This window comes from Gopherus evgoodei, chromosome 13 (assembly GCF_007399415.2).
Source record: "Gopherus evgoodei ecotype Sinaloan lineage chromosome 13, rGopEvg1_v1.p, whole genome shotgun sequence".
Lineage (NCBI taxonomy): Eukaryota > Metazoa > Chordata > Testudines > Testudinidae > Gopherus > Gopherus evgoodei.
This window is the reverse complement of record NC_044334.1, coordinates 2,133,139-2,147,655: the sequence shown is the minus strand read 5'-3', so window position 1 is coordinate 2,147,655 and position 14,517 is coordinate 2,133,139. Positions and strand designations below refer to the sequence as shown.

At 50.4% G+C, this 14,517-nt stretch overlaps 1 protein-coding gene across 3 annotated transcripts in view; it reads right to left on the bottom strand.

Annotated features, from left to right (window-relative positions):
• TPST2 (tyrosylprotein sulfotransferase 2) overlaps window positions 1-10,593 on the bottom strand; it is a 31,585-nt gene extending 20,992 nt beyond the window's left edge. Inside the window, exon 1 of one of the 3 annotated variants that reach the window (XM_030582379.1) lies at window positions 10,510-10,593. The gene's annotated coding sequence lies outside the window, so the exon portion shown is untranslated. The remainder of the gene's footprint in view (window positions 1-10,509) is intronic. The other 2 variants (XM_030582382.1, XM_030582380.1) reach the window with 2 other exon arrangements.
• Between the last annotated feature and the right edge of the window lie 3,924 nt (window positions 10,594-14,517).

The window sequence follows — 14,517 nt, the reverse complement described above, 5'->3', positions numbered from 1 at the left end:
GTGGCTGCAATTCAGGGATGTTGGAGCCACACATTCCTATCCTTCAAATGCTCTGCACAAAGGCAGGTGGCTCCCTGTTCATAGCCAGTTGCAGGATTGGGTCCACAACCCATTAAGTGCTCTGGACCACTTCAGGACAGAAGGCGCTACATAATGCAATAACCTCAGTATATTTTTCCTGTTCCATTTCCCTTTGGTCGTATTTATACTTCAGATGCTTTTCAATATTAACTTTACACTCCAGTCTTGCATCTTGCTGCTCATGCAGGGCACTGGTTCACAACTGCAGAGGCTCAAGAGATTTTAGATTTTAGGACTGTTTCTCTGTGGAACACTGATCTGAAACCTCAAGCACAATCTTTGACATTGGGACCTATGGAGGGGCTTACCTCCATTTTTAAATACTTTGCAAGAACAGGTTTGATGGCTTTGATCTACAGATTACAGAAGAGTGAGCACAGGCTTCAAGTACTTGAGTCTGTTGCTAAAAAATACTGAGAGGTAAAACCCTGAGCCAAGAAGAATGTTCACAGATGAGCATTTTAGAGCATTACCCAAGCTCCCAGGAGTCTGGTCAGGGAGGCAGGAACAAAGCCAGGCTGCTGTAACAGGCTTTACATTAAATCAGCAAAGATTTGACAGACATTTTATAGCACAAACATACTGTTTGTTTATTGACTCAGGGCTGCTGTGATTAGAAAACATTTTATTATCCTGCTTAATGCTAAAATGTTTTTGAAATAATAAAAAATCCACCAATTTGCAGCATCTTCCATTCTATTTTCTCCTGTTCCAAGTGAAGACAGTGACACTAGTTCATCATGTATGACGCGTGTTCACAGTATGACTCTGGCATGTTGATTTCCACTTGCCCTCCACCATGCCGACTGTAAGCCTGCTCTTCTTCCAAACCAAGTTATTAATTGTAAAGTACCTACAGTTAAAGAAGTCCCTGGGAGGCCCGCTGTTGGAGCAGCAGACCCAAACCGCTGGAATCAGCTGCCATCCCCCGCTCTGCTGAAATAAACCAACCACAGCATTTGTGTAAGATGTCCTTTAACACTCTCCTGCCCTTTTCTTCTTTTAAAGGTGCTTCATCAGTGTGTTATCACTGCCCCGGCATCTCTCAGGCAACATCACCTGACTAGCACTGCTAGATGTGGCACCTAACCAGCAGTTTGATTTAACTGGTTTCTTGCATAAACACTGGTCACAGCCACTGGGGTCTCTTCCTTTTTGAAATGTTCCCAGAAGAGCCAGCTCTGCCTCATGTTGGGCGCTGGATGCCTTCTCCATAGTGAGAAGCAGGACATACAGCTAAATTTTGTTTTTATTTTATTTTAAGCTCTCTCTGTACATCTCAGGATAGTTCCAGCAGACAGACAGACACATCAGCCAGTGCATTTGGGAACAAGATATTCAATTATTTCTGGGATCGGAATTGCTTCTCAACTATTAAGTCCTACTGAACCTTTAACTATGTTGAGACTTTACCCACGCTGCCAAAACAATGCATTCAAGTGCAGTCAGCTGTATGAGAAATACAAACCAATATGGAAGCTTCAGATTAACAGTTCTGAGAGTTATGCTTCTGGGATTAGCAAGTGCTAAACACGTAGCTACCGAGAAAGGTGAAGAGAGAGAGCATGCTAGGAACACGTCCACCTCATAACACTCTGCTGGAGCGTTCCCTCCTTGCAGTTCTGTTCCTGCTCTGGAAGATGAGACAGACGCAGGAGTCATTTAAGAAAAGAACAAAAAGCCCAATTTCATTCTATTTTAATTATGTATAATTACTGGCGCTCTCACAGCTATATGATTAAGAATAGTCAATAATGAAGGAGAATACGGACTACAGCACAGAGAAATACAAGACACACAAAGTCCACTTCAAGGTCTCAGATGGTATCTTCATGGTGCTCAATGGTCTGGGCTCAGGATACCTAAACAAGCTGGAAAAGCCAGAAACTCTAGGACACGGGTCGGCAGACAGCACATCCCTCAGCCCGCACCGCTTCCCACAGCTCCCATTGGCCTGGAGCAGTGAACCACGGCCAGTGGGAGCTGCGATCAGCCAGACCTGCGGACGCGGCAGGTAAGCAAACTAGCCTGGCCCGCCAGGGGCTTTCCCTAAACAAGAGGCGTCCCAAGTTTGGGAACCACTGCTTTAAACCGACAGTCAGGTGCAGCATGGGCAGCAGCAAAGCAAGCTACGCAACACCTTCCTCACCAAAGTATCTCAAGCCCTGTGCCACGGAGACCACTGCCAGGAGTTCAATCTGGGCATCTCCCCCGAAATTGCCAGCAAATGTGGTGATGGGGACGGCCGCTAGCATGACGCGAACACCTGCCCACTCAGTAAGGCAGCTGCTGGGTCTGCAGTCTCATATCAACTTTACTCCGGAAACGTTTATAGCATAAAACAACAATGGCAGAGGAAGAGACTCAGATGCAAGCAAGAGCTATGTTCCGGGACCCCCGGAAAGGAAACAGTGTGGCAGGAAGACGGCTCCCTCAGATAGTAATCAGTGTCTCTTGATGAACCTGGAGGTGGCAGAGCTCCACATCCTGTCCCCCAACCCATCCCTGCCCCCTTCATTACAATTATTGTCACTAATGCTGCCTCCTGTGCTCCGTCTCTGCATGCTGTTTTGGGGGTTTGTTTTCACGCCGGCACAGCTACCTACGGGTTCTTCAAGATGTTACAATCCCACTTTGCTGGAGGGAGGAAGAGGCAAAGGTACTGAAGCTGAGAGGCGTAAAACAAACACAGGTAACACTTAAAAGGAGGCGTGAGCTCCAGTGCCCTGAGGTTTAGATTAGGAGCGCTCAGTGAAAACCGGCCTTAGCACTGCGTCTACAGAACAAGGGCACGTGCTCTACTTTTACCCTTTCACAGCTTCTCATGTGGCCCCTGCTGAATTTTAGTCTCTGGCCTGGCCCGTCTGGGCATGGCTCCTGCCAACGGGATCTTTAAAAACTAAAAAGCAATCAAGGGTTTCTGGATACGGAAAGACCTGCAGCCTGAGTCTTGGTGAGGATGCTGACGATGTAGCTGTGTGGACTCAGTAATAGCAGCAGACCACTGCCTTTCAGTGCCCTCACCAAACCAAGCTGGCGAGCGGGCTCTGAAGAAGAATCCACTAGCTTAGACACTGGGTCTGAGGGAATGGGTCCCAAGTAAGCTGGGCCCTCGAGGAATGCAAACAGAAGAGGAGCAGAACTCAGCTCCCCCTGTGCAAAACCCATGCTCTCCTCAACTCCACTTCCCTGGGGAAATGAAGCAGTCGCACCTGGGGGGCTGGAGAACACAGAAGGGAACAAAGGAGCTGTCACAAGCTTGGGAGTTACCCCAGGCACTTCCAGAGAGTCCAGGATGTAAGTTGTTTGAAGAGCAAAAAGCACGTGTCCAGCTCTGCAAAAAGCTGAAACACACTGTCCCCACAGCACAAATTCATCTTCAACAAGGCTGCGTCCACAGCAACGCCTGGCCTGACACAGGGCACCACCTCATAAAGAACGGATGAGGCAGGAATAGCTTCCTCCATTCGTTGGAGAGAAGCAGGTGACCTTCCGAATGGGAGGAGAGCAACAACAATCACGGCTTTACAGAACTGTGTTAGGGGCTTCTTCCTTCACCCTCTCACTTCCCTGGTCCTTCTCGCATGAACAGAGAGCAACAATACCCAAAGTCCAAAGGCGCAAACAATTCGATGTTTATTGGGGTGAACTTCCGGCAAGCATGATTCCAGTTTCCTTCCTCAGTGTCCCCTTCCCAGCTGACACCACAGAGCCTTGCCTGTGCCCCTGTTCCTGTTCCCATCCCCTGTTCCCATTTCCCCCTTTAGCAAAACATGATCCCAATTCCCCCATCCCCAGTCCCCATCCCCCCCCGCTTACTTCCTGATTGACTGCAGACTATACAGTAAAACTTGAGTTCCGCTTAGCTATACCTTAAACAACCATTTTATTGAAATTTAACTAACCAATCCTAACATACTGCAGCATGATTATTTAACCAATTATATCCCACCACCTTAATTAGTTTATACCCCACAAAATTAATTATCCAGCAGACAGAAACAATCACAGAACCAGACAGAGATTATATAGACAAGCAATAGGAAAGTGGAGACTACAGCAATAGAACAATACAGAAATGAGGGTTTCACATCCCAGCTATTGATAAGTGAGTTCTTGCCAGACAGGATGCCATCAAACTAAGTTTCCTTTTACATCTTCTAGGCTCTTCCCTGTCTCTGGAGATGACAGGAGTATCAGGACAGGACTGTATTCCGAACAGCCCAATAGCACCTTATTTCAATGTGACTAGTTTGGAATGTGAGGATGTGACCATACACTTCCCAGCTTATATCTGCCTCTGCTGCTTAGCTGAAGGCCTTAGCCTGTCACAGAAAGAGAAGGCCATTACACAGACAGACATGATTTTGATTCTTTCTTTTATACCTCTATAACTAGCTAAGTGATAAGAATACACATAAAGTCTTAAAGTCTAGGCCTTTGCAGACAGGCCTGAATATCTATATCCTAACAAGCTGATCAATTCTCTCTGCTCTTGGATTAACCTAAAGCCGGATAGATGCACCAATGGGGCAAGAGGCAGGAACTAAGTTCCCTCTGACTGCTTGCCTCACTCATGCTCCAAAGGCTACCTGGGCTTTGCAATGCAGCAAAAGAAATGATTGAAGAAGCTGTCAGCCCAGAAATGGATAATAGCTTTTTCCACCTTTACTATCAGTGTGGGAGAAATAATTCTAACACAGTCACCAATCATGCAGGAGGGCTACTTGCTCTCCATGCTTCGGCCTCGAACAGACATTAAAAAAAAAAAAAAAGCAGTTTTGCAGACAATATAATGAAAGCTGCAGACCATTTCTAATTCCCCCAGATCACCCCCTTGCAGTACTAATTCCCAGGACTATGTCACTAATGCTAAAATCACCCCCAAAAGAGTCAGGTGCCAAAGAGCAGTTACTGGCCATTCATTTTATCAGATTCTTGCTCACAATGGCATATAAAAACCCCTTAATACAGGGGTAATGGCAGCAGCTTACCGGGCATCAGAAGTGTCAGCGTAAAAATTCTAGTCCATAATATTTAAATATTTTCTCTAAACAGTTCAGTCATTGTCAGTATCCAGGCTGAGCGGATCACTCGGAACACCACATTTATGAGCTGAACTTCACTTCCATTTACGAAATGTTCATGAGCAGAGTGTGAAATTCTCGTAAGTATTAGTTATCTGGGAAGTCGCTCCCAAATCTGTGTGGCACTTGTCTTCCTATCTGAATGGGTCACAAGCAGTTTGCAGCAAAAATATTCAATACCCAAACTTCAGAGCCTGGGCCACGCTGCTCACCTTCACAGGCGATACGGTACCATTTCTGTTCCCTCGTGGGATGACAGACGTAGCTAGCCACGGGAGGGCAAATTATATTCAAATCTGGCTTTTCATGGAACATTTGGTCTGGGCAAGATTTCATGCGAGTTAAGCTGGACTGCTGTATTAGTCACAATGAAGCGACCACAAATTTGTTTTTGAATTTGGATGTTATCAGAAGTCTTCCTCAACTTTCCACTTGAATCTAGTCACCACTCTCGTGCGAAACCCCTTCCGACAAGTTTCAAAACTCTGTTGTGTGAAGGGGAGGGGTAAATCTAGGAAATGGCACAGAGTACGTGAGACCTGCTTAGAGTGGGGAAAAGAAGAGGGAACTCAAATTGTGAAGCAGCTTTTAGAGAACAGACAGGAAAATGAATATAGCAGCAGGGACTGTTGTGACAAAGTGCAGGCCCAAATGTCTGAATATCCCCAGTGACCAACAGGCAGTCAGCAGAGAAAAGAGCTGGGAATGTGCCACAGAAGGGCTGTAATTCTGGCCACAGGCACCAGGAATTTGAAGTTGTGGAGGGAATAGATTGAAATTTGTCTCTCACCTCCTTCATACACAGCATTGCGAGATGCTGGCCAAACAGAGAGCGAGCAGCAGATGCAGGCACAGTTTTAGTGAGAGGTTTAGGGAGGAAGTGGCTGGGGGTGGTGAAAGAGCTCCAAATAGGGGGGGAAGCAGCATGCTCAGTGTTAAAAAACCTCTCAGATATTCACAGTTGAGTCATGCGAAGGCACAGCACACAAGCTGCCCTGTGTCAACAATCTGCATGTGAAAGAGGGAAATAGAGACTACAGAGCATTCCTCCATTGCAGGAGGAAAAATTAAGCCCAGATATTTGAGAAGAGTCATTCCGCAGGAGCAACTCAGTATGGTCCATAGCACTGAGCGAGCCCAAACCTAGACAAAGCTTCTCAGCATCAAGCTTCTTAAATTCGCACTAGGCGAGAGAGAGTTAGGTGATGTCCCATAGATCTGCCAGATCTAGTCTTAGGCCTTGGCTACACTGGCGCTTTACAGCGCTGCAACTTTCGCACCCCCGAGTGCTGCAAGATACAGCGCTGTAAAGCCTCAGTGTGGAGCGCTGCAAGCTGCACCCGTAAGGGACGTGGAGTACGTACAACGCTGGGAGAGCTCTCCCCCAGCGCTGGCGCTGCGACCACACTCAAAACTAGTGCAAGTGTAGCCATACCCTTAAACCCTGGCCATCTTTGGGCTGCTCTGCTCAGTACGCAGAGTACCACTGGGTATGTGGTCTGGACCTGCGGATTTAGGAGGAAAAAGATGGGCCAGGCACTTCCGCCAAGGTCAAATTTCTGTTGTCAAACGTCATCTCCCTGTCCCTCTTGAGCAGAGAGTTAGAACGGTCACCGGCAGTAGTTGCACTGATACTCTGAAAAAAGCAGCATGCGAAATAACCTGCCTCCAGCAAGGGAAGGGGTGTTGCTCCTTCACCCTTCGGTAACTCGTAAACTAGAATCCTACCTCCACCGAACAGAAGTTTGAGGGTTACCGGTGGGTCATCAAGTGCAAAACTAAACATCTTTCTACAGAAAATCCCGAGTTATGCAAGGCAGGTTTGGTTGGGCTACCACATCACACACATTCTGGGAACCCTCCTACCCCATCCCAGTTACGTGTGTTCACTGCCAAGTTCCAGAGAGCTCGATACCTGAATGCATCACCTGCTAGAGCCAGCCAATCATCTCTCCCCATTTGCAGCAGCGTCAGGCGATATTCATTAACTGGCTCTGCTCGTTAGTTAGCTAAACTACATAACAAAGGGCGCCAGAGACTGAGTGATGGGCGATGGTGCCCTTCAGACTCTGATCTGCCAGTCCGCAGCTATTAACACGCCTGCTTGTACAAAGCCACCAAGAAAGGACACGTGTGAGGGTGGAGCGGGAGGGAACGGGAGAAGCAAACTGCAAGGCAGTGTTAATTAGAAAGCCCATGCCCATCACACGGTGAATGCTTTACATCATCCTAACACAAGAACAAAGATTTTCCCCAGCCTGAAGTGGAAAAGGGCAGTGCTCGGAGGCAGCAGAGTGAAAGGAGAGTGATTTGGAGGGATACCACCTCATGTTCTTAGCTCTCTCGCTCTACCAGCACCTGCACATTAGTGTCCTACAGTAAGAATTTCCAGCCTCTCTACTGAGATTCCAGTAGGCCCCACTTGGATCACAGATTGTAAAATGTTCCAGAAATATACCGTCACTAGATTTCCAGCCAGGCCCTGGCAATCAGGCTCAAAGACTCATATGGGGGGGGGGTGTATCTGTCAATACCCCTGCCAAGGACATTGGGGAAGCAAAGACACCTGGTGTTAAGACTGAGATTTAAATGAGAGCTCAAGTAAAGCACTGGCTGAATCTACCTACTGTCTCCTGAGATGCTGGTCAGTTTCAGACAACTCCAGTCTGGCTTGCAGAGTCTTGTTCTAGGCAGAAGCGACCTGCTGCGCTTCAGAAGAGGAAGCTTCAGTACAGAAGGAAGACTGAAGGAAACCAAGTCAAAACACAACTTTGAGGGAAAAGGAAAAGCTCAGGCTTTTTGGCACAGGTCTTACAGCTTCTCAGTTCCTGCCGTATTAGAAGCATATCCCAAGAGGTGTGGGAGTTCTCCCTGTCTACGGAAGGGAGGCAGAGCTTTCTTTGCACTAGGGACAGTCCTTCCTGAGATAAGTAAAGTGAAGAATGTTTGCAAGATTGGAGAGTACGGGAGTGGCTCTATATTACAACTTACATCAGTTTAACTAATTTTTTAAAAAATATTTTAAATACACCAGAGCAAGCCCTTGTGTGGACACACTGAAGTTAATTTAAACTTGGCTTATATCAATGTAGCTTAAGTCAGTAAGGAATCTCAGTCTCTTTTGAGAAAGCAGAAGGCGGGGGAGGGAATGGCAGACTGTTGATTTCTGGTCATAGACCTGGTGAACCAATATACATCATCCTGTTTTAAAAAAAATAAGTTAGTCATTTTCTGCTCATTTGCACATGCATCAGTCTGCAGTCTGACCCGCAGCGAATGCGTGAAGCTGGGGCTGCAAACTCAATTTGAGGAAGAGGCAACCACAAAACCACCCTGTACTTTAAATACATTTACACCAAAAGACTGAGTGGTCTCCTGCCTCCTGTTCAAATCAGCATTTTGCACTGGAACACTGTTAGGGCTTCAAAGAGATGCACATACACTAAAAACTGTGAGTGTAATGAAACTGAAGGGAATATTACATCAGAGTCAGGTCAGACAACAGATAAAAGACACATGCTTGTCTATACTACTGCATTCACTTTGCTACCACCAGTTCTGGGTTATGGCTACCACGTTTGCTACTACAGATGCAGCCTATATGCTACTAGTAAGGCAGTGGAGAAACACCGGGCAATAGCCCAAAACTGAATGATGGGAAGTGTGTTGTCACATTTTGAGATTACATTACTCTTTTTTGCCGCGCCTTCCTCTGCTCACTTTCGGCGCCAGCTGTTAATAAAAGCAACAAAGACAACACTGCTGCACACCACAATTTGTCAGTCAGAAAAAATACCAACATTATAATATGGATTTAAACCCTCAAAGCCAAAACCAAGTGAATTCACAACAGGCTCTCGCCTTCATCCTCCCTCCCCGTGCCACGATATTAAAAAGCATGTATTATGCATGCTCTCCTGCTGTTTGAGAGCCCCGAGAATATGGAGATATGTAGACACTTCAGCCTGACCTGCCAGTGCCATTGACTGTGTGCACCTCAGACAACCCCTGAACACAGCTGGCTTTGGGGAGGAGGGAGACGGAAGGTGCCTCTGTTGCACCAGAGATTTAGGGGAACTGTGCAGCATTCCCCATTCCCAGCCCTTACTCTGAGTGTTGCTGATCTGCATGCACATTAACTGGGTGTGTTAATGCTGGGCGGTAACGGTGCCAGGGCTGCCCAGGAGAGACTGGCAGCTGCGGGGAGCAGTTATCCCCACCCCCACATCTGCACACACGCCAGCCCCGAAGCTGAGCAGGGGCTCTGGGCTTGGCCGTACCCCAAGCCCAGCAGCCTGCCGGGGTCCCTGCCAGGGCAGGGCAGCAGAGGGGGAGCTCCAGCCAGTGGAGCGTTGACAGCCCGCGCCAGGCATCGATCCTGCGGCCAGGGTAGCCAGAAGGCGTAGGCGGAGGAACAGCCGCCCCGGCAAGAAGAGAGGGGATTAAAACTGACCTAGGAGAGGAAGTGCAGAGGGGGGTGCATAAGAGCTGCGTGCAGGGCAGGGGGTGCAGGGGAAGGGGCGCAGGTAGGTGTGTGGCTCCGGCAGGGGTGCATGGGGGCTCTGCGCAGGGGAGGGGGAGAGCACAAGAGAAAGGGTGCAGGGCAGGGGGCACATGGGGGCTTCGTGCAGCAGAGGGAATGCAGGGACGCACAGGGCTCTGGGTGGGCACAGAGCTTCGAGGGGGCGCACGGGGGAGCACAGGGCTCCCAGCGGGGGGGCGGCGCAGGGACACACAGGGCTCCGGCCAGGGACTCCGTGCAGAGGGGGGGCGCGCAGGGCTCCGAGGGGGCGCACGAGGGCAGCGCAGGGCTCCAGGCGGGGGGGCTGCGCAGGAAAGCACACGGCTCCGCGCAGGGCTCCGAGGGGGCACACGGGAGGAGCGCAGGGCTCCCGGCGGGGGGGGCGGCGCAGGGACACACAGGGCTCCCGGCGGGGGCTCGCGCAGAGGGGGGCGCGCAGGGCTCCCGGCGGGGGGGCGGCGCAGGGACACACAGGGCTCCGAGGGGGCGCACGGGGGGGGCAGCGCAGGGCTCCGCGCAGGGAGGGGGCGCACGGGGGCAGCGCAGGGCTCCCGGCGGGGGGGCGGCGCAGGGACACACAGGGCTCCGAGGGGGCGCACGGGGGGGGCAGCGCAGGGCTCCGCGCAGGGAGGGGGCGCACGGGGGCAGCGCAGAGGGGGGGCGCGCAGGGCTCCGAGGGGGCGCACGGGGGGCGCGCAGGGCTCCCGGCGGGGGGGCGGCGCAGGGACACACCGGGCTCCGGGCGGGGGCTCCGCGCAGAGGGGGGGCAGCGCAGGGCTCCGGGTGGGGGGGGGGGCTCCCCCTCGCTCGCTCACTCACCAGCCCGGCAGCCGCCGCAGCCTCCAGTCGCCGGCCCGGAGCAGCGCGAGACGCGGCGACGTCACACGCACGGGGGGCCGGGATCCCCGGGGCAGGCGCCTCCGCCCGGCCGGGCCCGCAGGGGCGGGGGCTGCGCCCGGGGCCGTCGCCGTGTCTGCGCGCGCGCATTCCGGGGGTGCGCGTCCGTGTGCAGGCCCCCGAGAGTCTTCGGTGTGCGCGCAGTGATAGTGCCGCGTGCGCGCGCAGTGCTTGGGGTGCACGTGCACCGATGTGTGTGCACCTGTGGATGTGTGTGCACGCAGTGCATGTGAGGTGGATGTGTGTGCGCGCAGTGCAATACGTGTGTGTGCACCTGTGGATGTGTGTGCACGCAGTGCATGTGAGGTGGATGTGTGTGCGCGCAGTGCAATACGTGTGTGTGCACCTGTGGATGTGTGTGCACGCAGTGCATGTGAGGTGGATGTGTGTGTGCGCAGTGCAATACGTGTGTGTGCACCTGTGGATGTGTGTGCACGCAGTGCATGTGAGGTGGATGTGTGTGCGCGCAGTGCAATACGTGTGTGTAGCCATTTCCAGGGTACACGTTACGGGTTCCACAACAGCCAGAAACCAGGCTCCTATTCCTGAGAGCCATAGACTGGCCCCTTATCTATGAACTAATTGTTACCTATGGCCAGATACAGAGCAGGCCCCTAACAATGGGTGGGTCCAGGGCTGAATTAACCTTTGGTGGACCTGGTGCAAAACATATTTGTGGGCCTCCGTGGGGCAGTGGAGCATGGTGCAGGGGGGTCAGTCCCCAGAGCAAGGGGCCAGCCAGGGGCATGGCACGGCAGGAGCGGCCCCGCTCCACACAGCCCAGTACGAGGGCACTATTTGCAAACCAGCAATTGCCAGACGCACAATGGCCGCCCGGTCCTGTGCTGCCAGCGTGCTCCTTCCCCTTGGGGGTGGGCCCATGCCCATGCCACACAGTGAACTTCAGCTGAAAAATACACTGCCCCAGCTAGGATGTTTAGTGAGAGGGTGCTGCTGTGGTGGGTGAGCAGCAGGAAGGGGTCGCTACCTCAAGAATGTGCCTAGCATCTCAGACGGGATCATACTCGGGGCAGCTAGCCCCTGCGACTGCCTCCTCCCTGGCAGCTACACCCATTATCTTTAACACACTGGCTGTAGCTAGCACAGGGCTGTCTCCTCAAGCTGCTCGAAGTACAGGCGTTCCACAGATAGCGAGATCTCGGCATCCATGACGCTGCATTGCGTAGTGCCCCAGATGCCTGACCAGGGCATTGGAACAAGCAAAGAAGAGACTCTGGCTAGAGCTACACTGCCACTGATGTTGCTACAACTTACATCGCTCCAGGGGGTGAATAAACCACACCCCCCGAGCAACATAAGTTACACTGACCTAGGCACCGGTGTGGACAGTGCTATGTCCACAGCACCTAGCTACCGCTGCTCAGAGGGGGTGGATTAATTAAATCAACAGGAGACCTCTCTCCCGTTGGCTTAGAGCAGCTACACTAGCGAACTTACAGCGATGCAGCTGCAGCACTATAAGCTGTCTAGTGTAGCCATAGTCTGTCAGACAATCCGTCGCGGGTTGTATTCTATACTACGTTTCTCCTGGGGACGGGCCTTGCGGAGCTGAATGGGTTTAGGTGTAATCAGTCAAGCTTATAGCCACATGTCATTCAGTGGAGTTTTAGGCCTGGTCTACACTAGACAATTAGGTCAGTTTAACATAAAAACCACCTCAGTTTTTGCCTTTGGTTGGTATCAAACCACCTAGACAGCAACGGTTTAAATCTTGCCTTTGGAACATACAATCAGAAGAGGAATGACATCTGATAACTAACCCCCTTGTCCAGGTGGTGGTTGCCAAAGGTACTGAGAGTATTATACCACCAGTACTGTCCCTGCGGATTGTGTCTCTCCACTGGATTTCACATACTGTAAGGGCAGCAATTTAACAAGTTTTCCTTTCCCCATCTGCAAGCCTGTCCCTTTTGTGTCACGGTGACAAATTCAATCTTTGCCAACTGCTTCCAAGTGTCTAATTTCTAAGTGCTCTGCTGGCAATAGCAGTGACAGCAATTACCTTTCAGAAAAGCAGACTTGTGCTGCTGGCAGGCAGTGTGCGTGCTGGGGAGGAGCAGTTGGACACAGGAGGGGAAAGTGCGGTAAGGCTCAGATGAGATCAAAACCCCTTAAGAACTGAAAAAAAGCTAAAATGGTGACAGACCCAGCTTTGCCACTGACTCACTATGTAACTGTGAGGCCTTTGTTTCAGTTGTCCTCTATAAAATGGGGGTAATACTACTCACCTGCCTCCTCTGGGATTAGTTCACTAACTCACTGTGAGGATTCAGCTGTTAACGTGTGCACAGTGCTTTGAAGTATTATAAACAGCAATTAAAAAGCTCTCCAGAGAGAAAAGGAAGATGTCACTACACAAAGCACACCAAAAGGGGAGAGGAGGCGATGCTGGAAAAGCAGACTCAGTAGCCACAAACCCATGTGCTGTGCAGCAAGGGAGAGGAAGGGCTACATCCTGCTCCGGCAGCCTGCACAGCCACCACTGGGCGGAAGCTAGGGCAGAAATTAGCCCCAGTTATGAGAAGCAGAAACACAAGGGACACAAGCTGGAAGAAAAGCTAAAGAAATACAAGGGGGTGTTGGGGTGGAGAGAGCTTAGAATCAAAGAAACAAGAGATTGGCTTAGCAGATGAAACCCAAGTGAGAGACACAGGCACAGGATGAGGAATGGGTAGAACAGGTCCCAACTAAACATGAGTTAAGGAAGAAGGCAAAGAAGAGAATAAACATGAGAAAAGAGGAACAGGAACTGTCTCTGCTCCCTAGAAAAGGGGAAATGGGGCATAAGAAGGCAGGAGGGGAACATTTGGAGAAGAAATAAAAAATGCTGGGGAAGAAAACTCCTTGGAGACCAGAATGCTTTCTGACTGATTCTAATGATTAGTGGTACAGTTCATTAGTTATAGTCTTCAGTTTAAATCAAACCAGCCAGTTACTGCAGATCTGCAGATTATGGGCCAGAAGCTCAGCTGGTGTCAAGTGGCATAACTCCACTGCGGTCAATACAGCTATGCATTGTTAGCTGAGGATCTAGCTATGAACACCAATTGTGCTTTTGCTGTTGCAGTGGAAGGGAACAGCTGTGGGTGATGCACAGAGGGAGAAACTCACTAACGCATCAGGTTGGGATATCCAGAAAAGTTCACCCGACTGCACATTCCAGGCGGCATTTGGCCATGACCAGATAGCTGCAGAGTGAAAACAGCTTGTTTGCCATCAGCAGCTAAGAGCAGCACAGCGAGTTTGACACGACTTGGTGAGCGTTGTCAGAGGACGCATATCACCAGGCAGCTCTCTTTAACGCTTGCCATTCTGGGAGGAGTGTTTTGGACCAATTATTCTTTCATGTTTGTATTAGTAAGCACAGGAAATCCTGTTGCTATTAAAAACGACAATCGCTAGAGCCCAGGCAGCACTGTCATTATCACTTACGATAACATCTACAGCACTCGGGTTTTATGGGGGATTTTGCTCATTTCCTAGAATCATAGAATCATAGGACTGGAAGGGACCTTGAGATGTTATCTGTCCAGTCCCCTGCATTCAAGGCAGGACTCGGTATTAGACCATCCCTGACACGTTTTCTAACCTGCTCTTAAACATCTTCAATGATGGAGATTCAACAACCCCCCTTGTGTTTCCTAATGTCCAACCTAAACCGCCCTTGCTGCAGTTTAAACCCATTGCTTCTTGTCCTCTCCTCAGAGGTTAAGGAGAACAATTTTTCTCCCTCCTCCTCATAACAACCTTTCATGTACTTGAAAACTGCTATCATGTCCCCACTCAGTCTTCTCTTCTCCAGACTAAACAAACCCATTTTTTTTCAATTTTCTCTCACAGCCCATGTTTTCTAGACCTTCCATAATTTTTGTTGCTTTACTCTGGACTTTTTCCAATTTATCCACATCT